We start from the raw sequence: 11,271 nt of genomic DNA, 5'->3' as shown, positions 1-11,271 counted from the left end.
TGACTCAACGGGACTTGAATCTGCGACAAAGACGTTGGCTTGAATTGTTGAAAGATTACGAGCTTGTCATTGATTACCACCCGGGAAAGGCTAATGTGGTTGCGGACGCCTTAAGCCGGAAATCACTGTTTGCTTTGCGAGCGATGAATGTACACTTGTCTGTTCTACCTGACAATGTGTTAGTAGCTGAATTAAAAGCCAAACCATTATTGACTCATCAAATTCGTGAAGCTCAGAAAGTCGATGATGAATTGGTTGCAAAACGACCTGAGTGTGTTCCGAACAAGGAATCGGAGTTTCAGATTGATGATGATGGTTGTTTGAGGTTTAGAAGTCGTTTGTGCGTTCCAAGGAATTCGGAACTCATTCCGATGATCCTGAACGAAGCCCATTGTAGCCGAATGTCAATTCACCCGGGGAGCACGAAAATGTACAACGACTTGAAACGTCGGTTTTGGTGGCATGGTATGAAGCGAGACATCTCCGACTTTGTTTCGAGATGTTTAATATGTCAACAAGTGAAAGCGGAACATCAAGTGCCTTCAGGGTTACTTCAGCCGATCATGATACCCGAGTGGAAATGGGACCGAGTCACAATGGACTTTGTGTCCGGACTGCCATTGTCCGCAAGTAAGAAGGATGCGATTTGGGTTGTTGTTGATAGGCTGACTAAGTCGGCTCACTTTATCCCCGTGCGTACGGATTTTTCATTGGATAAACTAGCCGAATTGTATGTTTCTCAGATTGTGAGATTACATGGAGTACCTATTTCTATCGTGTCGGATAGAGATCCGAGATTCACCTCGCGATTTTGGAAGAAATTGCAAGAAGCTTTGGGTACCCAGCTGCATTTTAGCACCGCTTTTCATCTCCAAACCGATGGTCAATCCGAGCGGATAATTCAGATACTCGAGGATATGCTGAGATGCTGCATCCTTGAGTTTAGTGGTTCATGGGAACGGTATGTACCTTTGATTGAATTCGCTTACAACAATAGTTTTCAATCAAGTATTAAGATGGCACCTTACGAGGCTTTGTACGGTCGTAAATGCCGTACACCATTGTTTTGGACCGAGCTCGGTGAAAGTAAAATTTTCGGAGTTGATTTGATTAAAGGTGCCGAACAGAAAGTAAAAGTAATCCGTGAAAGTTTGAAGGCAGCCACAGATCGTCAGAAATCGTATGCGGATCTGAAACGGAAGGACATTGAATATCAGGTGGGAGATAAAGTGTTCCTTAAAGTTTCGCCTTGGAAAAAGGTACTTAGGTTGGCCGTAAGGGCAAGTTGAGCCCGAGATTCATTGGGCCGTACGAAATCTCCGAACGAGTGGGGCCAGTTGCGTATAGATTGATTTTGCCCCCTGAGCTTGAAAAGATTCACGATGTCTTTCATGTTTCGATGCTTCGACGCTATCGATCTGATCCGTCGCATATAATTAGCCCATCAGAGGTTGAAATTCAAGCCGATATGAGTTATGAAGAAGAACCGATACGTATCCTAGCTCGTGAGGTGAAAGAGTTGCGAAACAAAGGGGTTCCGTTGGTTAAGGTGTTGTGGCTCAAACACGGGATCGAGGAAGCAACTTGGGAACCCGAGAGCTCGATGAAAGAACGATATCCAAACCTATTTACTAGTAAGATTTTCGAGGATGAAAATTTCTTAAGTGGGGGAGAGTTGTGACAGCCCAAAATTGACCCTAGCCGAGAAGTGGTTTCGGGACCGCTAAACCGAGTCACCGAAAGGTTTGAATGTGATGTTTATTGTCTAGAATATGTAATCATGAATGTGTAAAAATTTCAAGCTTCGATTTAGTCGATTGCATGTGAATTTAGTCAATAGGACTTATATGAGAAAATTTAAAAATGTGATAGGTCAATGCATGAGGACCTATTAGTGCATGTGGAAGAAAAAAGGGGACTTGCATGTCAAATTCCCCCTCTCTAATATGTAGTGGTCGGCCATGCTATAGGTGGAAACATGTCTCCAACATGTTATGCTAGTGATGCATGTTAAGAAAAATAAAATAATAAGCATGGTGATTAAAAAAATGAAAGGAAGGGTGATGGAAAAAAAAATAACATGGTCTCACCCCCCCTTGTTGCCGTGAATTGAAGAAAGAAAAAAAAAAAGAGTTCATTCTTGAACATCCTTGGCCGAATAGAGGAAAGAAAGGAGGGGGAAAAAGGCTTGAGAAAATCGGCTATGGTGGTTGCTAGACTAAGGTATGTTTGATGTTGTCTTTGAGATGCATGCATGTTTTAAATAGCCCATGTTTAAACCTTGAATCTTGTTGATAACATGAGCAATCGGTCATGAGAAAGGGTTCAAGGAATGGTTGTTGTTCATGTTATTTGGATGAGAAATGGTGAGTTTTGTTGGTTCATGTTAAAGTTAGGTGAATGATGATAGAGGAGTGTTTGAACTATAAAAAAAATAAATAAATAAATCGGCTACCTTGTTATGAGCTAGGGCCGAATGTGGGTTTGGTTGTGTTTGAATATTACATGCTTGGTAGAATGGTGGATGAAGGTGCCGAATGTATGTTGGATTGATAGAGTCTCCAAATTGATTTTATGTGTGTATGCATGACCGAATATACGTGGTCACATGAGTAAGGAAATGAGTTATTTGATATGTGGTAAAAGTTAAGTACTAAATCGAAGGTTGCTAAAATTGCCATTTCTTAGCCGAATATGTGCTTGATCAATGAAGGAATTGTTGAAGAACATAGGTGAACTTGGTGAGGGCAATCGGCCTAGTGTATAAATGATATGAAGATTTTAGGAAATTGTTTTGGTTAGGTGTATGTATGATTAAGTATATTCGGCAATATACTTAAAGTGGGTACATGATATTACATTATAATTATTGAGCTTGAGTATATGGATATGTGTATATGTGGTCATATAATGACATCTTGGTTTGAAAATTTAATGATGTGTGATTGCCGAATGTGATAAATAAATTCATGTTATTGAGTTAAATATTGAATACTCTTATTTGTATTATTTAAGCTCAAGAACCTAAAGAAGAGGCGTCCAACAAGGGGAAATCGAAGGTCATCGAGTAGCCGACTCGGAATTATTTTACCCAACATAAAGTAAGTCATTAAGCATGTAGTGGGTAGTATTTCAAATGGTCATAATGTGTATGTATTGATGCTGATTGGAATGAATAAATATACATATATATATGCATGTACGTATGTGATGATGAAATTGTTGAATGAATGAAAAGAGGTAAGATGTACTGAGTTGTTGATCTCGGCACTAAACGTGCGGGATAACCATTTATGACCATGAGATGGGCGCTAAGTGCGCGGGATTAAATTGTACAGCACTAAGGGTGCGATTTGACTATGTTGCACTCAGTGTGCGAAATGAATATGATGCACTAAGTGTGCGAATTGACCATGCGGCACTAAGTGTGCGAGTCTGACTATGTAGCACTAAGTGTGCGATTTGATTACGTGGCACTAAGTGTGCGAGTTGATTATATAGCACTGAGTGTGCGGACTCAATATACATTCGTGAATTATTATGGACACTATGTGTGCGACACTATTGAGTCGATCGCGGACAGCGGGTCGGGTAAGTGTCTTGAGTACGTGGCTAATAGGTGCTATGCTTATACTTGGTGTTGAGCTCGGTAAGTTCGAACCTATGTGACAAATATACTTGAAGTCACGTACATAAGTTTTATCGTAGGATGGGTGAAAGGTCGTATAGTCGTTTGATTGTAACGAAAATAAATCGATTTATGAAATTGCTTCAATGTCCTATTGATGAGTATATAGAATGTGAATGCATGAATTGATATGAAATTGAATTGATAAGTTGGAGGAACTATGGTATGGTTCGGTATGGATGGAGTAAATTGTCTCGTTCCATTTTGTTTCCTCTTGTGATAATGTTGTTGATAGATGGTAGTGCATTGCTTATGACTTACTGAGTTATAAACTCACTCGATGTTTCCTTGTCACCCACTATAGGTTGCTTGGACTCATCTATTTTTGCGGGGTCGGGCCGTCATTGAAATCATCACACCGGATAGCAAGTTTTGGTACTTTCTTCTTAGTGTGTTTAGAAGATCATTTTGGCATGTATAAGCTAGTACGTTGTGTTTGAATTATGGCATGTAAACTTTAAGCCATGCGAAAATGGCACGAATGTTCGATTGAATTGGATCAAGGGTAGGCATGAAATGGACCTAGTTACTTTCGTAACAGATGCTGGCAGCAGCAGTGTCATGAGATTGAAAAATCACTAAAAATAGTGGGAGTGGAATTAATTGATGAATAAATTATGTAATCGAAGCTCGATGAGTCTGCTTTCATGAGGAAGTAACGAAAAGATCATATGGGCAGTATATTAAGAGATAATCAGATTTTAGTGGGACAGGGCCAGAACGGTTTCTGGATTCCCTGCTCCGACTTTGGAAATTCATTATAAATTAACCAGAGATAATTAGGGGTCGTACCATATATGTGCAGATTCCTCTCTGAGTCTAGTTTTCATAGAAACAAACGGCAACAGTATTGAATCCCGTGCAGGGAGATATCCCAGTCGTAATGGGCAAAGGTCAGTGTAGTCGACCCCTGCAACTTGGGGGACTTTGACTAATAAACTGTACTAATTGGCCCAACCAAAAATTCTAGAAAAAAATACATAGATGGGCACATGAGTCTAGTTTCTGGGAAAAATTACGAAACTGATTTTCGAGTTACGAAACTCAAGATATGATTTTTAAAGCGGCTAGTACACAGATTGGGCAGTGTCTGGAAAATAAATTTTGTAAGGGGTTAAAGCCAGTTAACACCTCGTGTTCGACTCCAGTGTCGGTTTCGGGTTCGGGGTGTTACAGTTTCAAACCGTAAAGGGACTTTTTCAGCAAGCAAACATAGTCCTCTTTTTCTGAGACTATAAAACCCTTTGGTTGTTGCATGTAAATATCCTCCTCAAGTTCTCCATTCAAAAATGCAGTTTTTACATCTACCTGCTCAAGCTCCAAATCATGCATGGCCACAATACCAAGCAAAGCTCAAATCGAACTATGCTTAACAACTAGAGAGAACACATCTTTGAAGTCCACTCCTGGGATTTGACTGTAACCCTTTGCAACAAGTCTTGATTTATATCTGGGTTCTTCAACTCCTGGAGTCCCTTCTTTCTTTTTGAACACCCATTTACAACGAACAACCTTTTTACCTTTAGGAAGTTTCACAAGGTCCCATGTTCTGTTTTTTTGGAGTGATTCCACCTCTTCTTGCATAGCAAACATCCACTTTTCTGAGTCTTCACAGCTAACGGCCTCAGAATAATTAGATGGCTCTTGATTCGCATCTATATCTTCAGCCACATTTAAAGCATAAGCAACTAGATCAGCCTCGGCATACTTCTTTGGATGTTTAATTTCTCTTCGAGTTCTATTTTTGGCGATAGAGTATTATGGTGAAGAAGCAACTCTATTCTCAACTTTTGTTCTGGCTTGAGGAGTTGACTCTGTATTAATCTGATGCTCCACCTACTTTTGATTTTCTTTATTGGAAGAGTCTTTAAGAGATAAGTTAGGTATCATAGCAGTTTCATCAAAAACAACATCTCTGCTAATCACACTTTTCTATTTTCAGGACACCATAACTTATACCCTTTTACACCAGCTTTATAACTAAAAAAATGCATTTAATGGATCTCGGTTCCAATTTTCCATTATCAACATGAGCATACGCAGGACACCCAAAGATCTTTAAATCAAAATAATTAGCAGGATTACCAGACCATACCTCTTGTGGAGTCTTTTTCTCAATGGCAACGGATGGAGATCGGTTGATTAAAAAAATGCAGTAGAGGCTGCTTCTGCCCAAAATGACTTCGATAAGTTGGCATTTGACAACATACATCGAACCTTCTCCATGATCATTCTATTCATTCATTCTGTAAAGCCATTTTGTTGTGGAGTATGATGAACTGTCAAGTGTCTCATGATCCCTTCTGACTTGCACAATCTATTAAACTCATCAAAACAGAACTCTAAGCCATTGTCTGTGCGGAGGTATTTTATCTGTTTTCCCGTCTATTTTTCAATCATAATTTTCCAAGACTTAAATGCGGAAAACACATCACTTTTTTGCTTCAGGAAGAACGCCCAAACTTTTCTAGAAAAATCATCAATAAAGGTTATCATATAATTAGCTCTACCTCTTGAAGGCACTCTGGATGGCCCCCACAGATCAGAATGAATATACTCTAATATTCCCTTCATGTTATGGATTCCTCTAGTGAATCGAACTCTCTTTTGCTTCCCAAAAACACAGTGCTCACAGAAATTTAGTTTGCAAATTCCTTGCCCATCAAGAAGTCCTCTTTTACTCAATTCTACCATGCCATTCTCACTCATATGCCCTAGGCGCATATGCCAAAGTTTAGTAATATCATCATCTGACAAGGAAGAGGAAGCGACAACTGCATCACCAGTAACAGTAGAACCCTGCAAAACATATAACTTGGAAGTTTTTCTTTACCCTTTCATCACAATAAGGGAACCTTTGGAAATCTTTAAAATCCCACTTTTAGCTGTATATCTGTACCCTTTTGTATCAAGAGTACTCAATGAAATTAAATTTCTCTTCAATTCTAGAACATGTCGTACTTCACTAAGTGTTCTAACAACTCCATCAAACATCTTAACTTTAACTGTTCCAACACCTGCGATTTTACACGAAGCATTATTTCCCATCAAAACAACACCTTCAGACACTGTTTCGTAAGTTGTAAACTAATCCCGATTGGGACTCATGTGGAAGGTGCAGCCTGAATCAAGTATCCATCCCTCACTTACTTTAGAATCATTGATAGAAGCAACTAGAAGTTCACCATCGCTGTAATCTTCTACAACATCAGCTTCACCAAAATTTTCTGGTTGTTTTCCCTTTTGATTCACAGCCTCCTTTTTAATCTTATTTTGTAGCTTATAGCACTCAGATTTAATGTGCCCTTTTTTTTTGCAGAAGTTACAAGTTTTACCTTTGTTTGAAGAGTTTGATCTACCTTTAGATTTACCACGAGGATCCCATTCCTGTGTCCTACCACGATCATCATCAGCATTCTGATCTTGTCTCCGACGAACAATGAGACCCTCTCCCTGAGAGTCAGGTTTAACAACAAGATGCTTCATCTTATCATACGAGGTTAAAGAATCATAAACCTCATCAACTGTGAGAGACTCGCGGCTATATAAAATCGTGTCTCTAAAGGTTGAATAAGACGGGGGCAACGAACAAAGTAGAATCAACCCTAGATCTTCCTTATCATACTAAACCTCCATGGCCTCCAAGTTTGGGAGAATTTCTTTAAACACTGTTAATTGTTCGTGTACAAACACACCTTCCTCCAAACGATGAGTACAAAGACACTGCTTCATATGCAACTTGCTTGTTAGAGTTTTCGACATACATATTTGTTCTAGCCTCTTCCATAATGTAGTGGCAGTCTTCTCTTTCATCACATCCTGCAAAATTTCGTTGGACAAATGTAGATGTAATTATGTTAACGCCTTTCGATCCTTACGCTTCTTCTCTTAATCTGTTAATGTCGAAGGCATCTTATCTATCCCTAGTAGGGCATCCTCCAGATCCATCTGTGTAAGAACTGCTTGCATCTTAATTTGCCACAACGCAAATCTGGTGTTGCGATCCAACAGTAGAATTTCATACCTCAAAGACGCCATTACCGTGATTGAGATGAATAACCCGGAAGCTCTGATACCAATTTGTAAAAATAAAATAAAATAAAATAAAATAAAATAAAGAACACACAAATTTTACGTGGAAACCCTTTCGGGAAAGAACTACGGGCAGAGGAGAAGAAAATTCACTATGTCGAAAATTTGAATCAATACAAGAGGAATAGACTATGTCTATTTATAGGCTTGTAAAGCCATATTCTAGTAGGATTGAAACACCCTATCCTAATCAATATAAAATAGATGGAGTTTAATAAGGTTTAAAAAACTTTATTCTAAAATAAAATAAAAGAAGTCTAGTTCTATATGAATTTTACTTTTATTTTATTTTCCATCATATTTTATTTAAACAAGAATTTGGGTCACTTAATTCTAACAATTTTGCATGACCGAAACTTAAAGAAAAATAAGGTTTAGAAAGCTTAGAATATTCGACAATTTGGAAGTTAAATCAAGGTATGTTTTTGTTTCGATTTTTGATAATTTTTACGTTTTTGAGATCATTGCTTCGAATACTATCTGACCCATGCTCGAATTTCTGATTTTGGTGAATATTTTGAGTTATGCCATTGATAAATATTTTTGTTTTGTGATGTTTGATGATAAATTATTAAAGATATGTTTTGGATTAATATGTTTTGTATTGAAGTTTTTGATGATTTTGAGTAATTAGGACTAAATTGAAAAAATAATAAATTGAGGGACTAAAATTTGAAATAAATGAAATATATGGATTAGTATGAGTATAAGGAATATTTGGCCTAACTATGATGTTTGAGATTTTGTGTGTTTTGTGTTTTGTGCAATGAGGACTAATTTGTAAAAGTATGAAATATTAGGGGTAAAATGGTAATTTTCCCATTTATGTGTAGTTGGTTTAAATTGAACAAAATTGTGTTTGAATGAGGTTAATTTGAAATTATATAGATTAAGAACAAAAGAAATCGGACTTGGATCGGGGAAAAACAAAAATAGTCGAATAGCCGATTTACAACGTTCGTCGATATTCGAGGTAAGTCTTTAAGAAATTAAAAATTGTTTATCTTGAATGTAACTTAGTTTAATATGCTGTTTTTGATTCTATAGATTCATAAAAGAGCTAGCTGAATGTGTTTAAATAAAGAAATGCTGTATTGAGTTTAATTCAACTGAGTTGTAACATTTGAAAGTCCGTATGATCTGTATGAAATATCTGGAGTTTTTGTTATATGAATTGTGGATAAGTGTAATATCCTGAATTAGGGCTTAATCGGAATAGTGGTTTCGTGACCACAAATCCGAGATAGAAATAATTATTTTACAATGATTTTGATGTTTATGATATGATTGCATGATTGTGTGAAAATTTCGTGATGAAATTCTATGCCTAAAGTGCTTAAATTGAAAGTAGGGACTAAATCGAATAAGTTGCAAAACTTGCATTCTAGAAGTTTTTAGTATGAAATTGTTTTGGAATATTAATGAGGAGGTCTTAAATAGCAATTTGACCAATTTTAAGTTCATGGAAAAAATTAGGACATGGAAGGAATTTTTGGAAAGTTTAGTAGTAAGGGTATTTTGGTCATTTAGTTATTAAAATGAATTAAAAACAAAATTAAAAGCCAATTTTTGTCCATCTTCTTCATTAGGCCGAAATTTCAAGGGTTCTCCATAGCTAGGGTTTGTTTCAAGCTTCCAAGCTCCATAGTAAGTGATTCCAAGCCCCATTTTTAATGTTCTTTACGTTTTTGGAATCCCAAAAGCTCGATTAAGCTTATGCTAGCAATAATTCAACCTAGGGTTTATATTTGGAAAAATACCCATAGGTGACATTTGTGTATTTTGATGTTTTATGATAGAATATGGGGTTTTAAATTATGTTAGACAACTTGTGCTACTCGGTTTTTAGTGAAAACGAGTAAAAGGGCTTAATCGGCAAAAATACCTAATAGTCACAAGTATATGTTAGAGAGAGAATTTAATGTTGCCATAGAAGGGAAAAGTGATCAGCATGTTATAAAACATAAGAATAAGGAATAAAGTTTAATTCCCGAGCCTAGGGGCAAAAGTGTAATTATGCAAAAGTTTAGGGGCAAAAGTGTAATTTTTTTAAAGTTCGTATTAAATGCTGTTTTGATAAATGTATGTATTAAATAAGATTAATTTGGTATTATAGATCAAGAAAAACGAGATTCAAGTCGTGATCGAGGAAAAGAAAAGATTGTGGACTAAATTGCAAAATCTTTATATTTTGGTACCAAGGTAAGTTCATGTGTAAATAATGTAGCATAAATGTTATTTTTAAGTTATTAATGTTAATTATATGATATGCTGATTTTTAATCGTGAAATATTATGCTTTGTGGTTAATGTTGAGTAATATGCAAATTATGTTTACTACTTGATAAATATGAATTGCTACCGAGTATCGGTTCCAATATTCCATGGAAGACGACAAATGTACGATCGAGGGAAAAAGCCCGTTTGAACCTTAGGAATAGATTAGGATACAAGTGACATGTCACTAGGATGGTTGAGCATCCGAACTCGTTGAGTTGAGTTGAGTCCGAGTTCACTTATGGATGCAAATGTCCGAACTCGTTGAGTTGAGTCCGAGTTCGTGAGATGTAACTAGGCATCCGAACTCGTTGAGTTGAGTCCGAGTTCATTTATGGATGCGAACGCCTGAGCTCGTTAAGTTGATACCGAGTTCACTTAGGGGCGGGTTACATGATTTCTTGATTACATATGTGGCACTTACGTGCAAATTATCCATGTATCCGAGTTATATTCCGATGTGTTCAACGGGTGAAATTTCTAGTTTAATGGAAGAGCACTTAAGATATAAGTGACGTTTTGGGTAAGTGTTGTGAAATGGACACTTTGGACAGGTATGTTCTTAACCCTCGGGTTGAAAATAGATACAACAACGATAAGGTGGTAAGATGATGAATGATGTTTAAAGATGTGATATATGTTTTGGTGGTACCATGCTAAAGTTGTTTGGTATATTTGTATTGTTATGTTACTTGTTATTTACATATGAACTTACTAAGCATTTATACTTACTCCTTCCTTTTCATTCACTGTAGTTTTGAACAAGCCGGCTCAGGAATCGGGACAGGTCAAAAGTTCGATCACACTATCCAAAGGACTTTTATCTTGGTAAATGGCTTGTACAACTACTTAAGTATGGCATGTATAGCAATATACCTATTTTGTGTAAATAATTTTATGATATGGCCATGTTTGGTTGAGAAAATGTTTGATATTGATAAGTCATCGTGATGGCTAATTTAGATCATGTTTGATATCATGGAAGTTTAACAGGTTATCTAGTTCATAAAAATTCATGGAAAGATGAAACTTGCCTTAAAACAGAATATTGCTGCAGCAATGACATGAATTTGAAAAATCACTAAAAATAGTATAAATAGAACTAAATGATGAGTAAGTTATGAAATTGAAGATATATATGATTTGTAATACATAGAGGTCAGAGTAGTCGAACCCTAAAACAAGGGATACTTTAATTAATAAACTGTACTAATT

The sequence above is a fragment of the Gossypium hirsutum genome, chromosome A01, assembly GCF_007990345.1.
Source record: "Gossypium hirsutum isolate 1008001.06 chromosome A01, Gossypium_hirsutum_v2.1, whole genome shotgun sequence".
NCBI classification, from domain to species: Eukaryota; Viridiplantae; Streptophyta; class Magnoliopsida; order Malvales; family Malvaceae; genus Gossypium; species Gossypium hirsutum.
Note: the sequence above shows the minus strand (reverse complement) of the source record.